This window comes from Elephantulus edwardii, unplaced genomic scaffold (genome assembly GCF_000299155.1).
Source record: "Elephantulus edwardii isolate Elephantulus edwardi_28Jun2011 unplaced genomic scaffold, EleEdw1.0 scaffold00002, whole genome shotgun sequence".
Lineage (NCBI taxonomy): Eukaryota > Metazoa > Chordata > Mammalia > Macroscelidea > Macroscelididae > Elephantulus > Elephantulus edwardii.
Window position 1 is genome coordinate 32,371,829 of NW_006399752.1, and position 490 is coordinate 32,372,318.

A 490-nucleotide genomic window follows, 5' to 3' on the forward strand; every position below is an offset into this window, starting at 1 on the left:
CCGCCCGCCCCCGGCGCCCCGCCCCCAGAACGCCGCCGCCGCCGCTCATTGGTCCAGTGCTCCGACGCATGGTGCGTCCCACATGCAGCCCCGCCCCCTGCCCAGACGGGCTTCCGTCCTCGTTCCTCCCCAGCCATTGGCCCTCTGAGTTGCCGGGCGAGAGCGGCCGGCTGAGCCCCGCCAGCTTCGACGCCGTCATTGGCTGGGCCGCATCCACGCCCAAACTCTGATTGGACAGTGCATGCTCTAGGCCCCGCCTCCCCGAGCCGAGTTCCGTTAGCAGGTTCGGTTGCTCCCTAATCCCCTCCTCCAGGGGGCGGGGCCAGGGGCCGGCCCTTTTCACTGCTCCTTCCCCCCGGTCTCAGTCACAGCAGCGCTCTTCCTCGTTTTATCCAGAGCTGTGCTTTCTCCTGATTGGCCAACACGCCAGTCGCTTGTTTCCCGTCGCTGACGCAGCGTGATGACGTAAGGCGGCCGACATTCCGTGTCC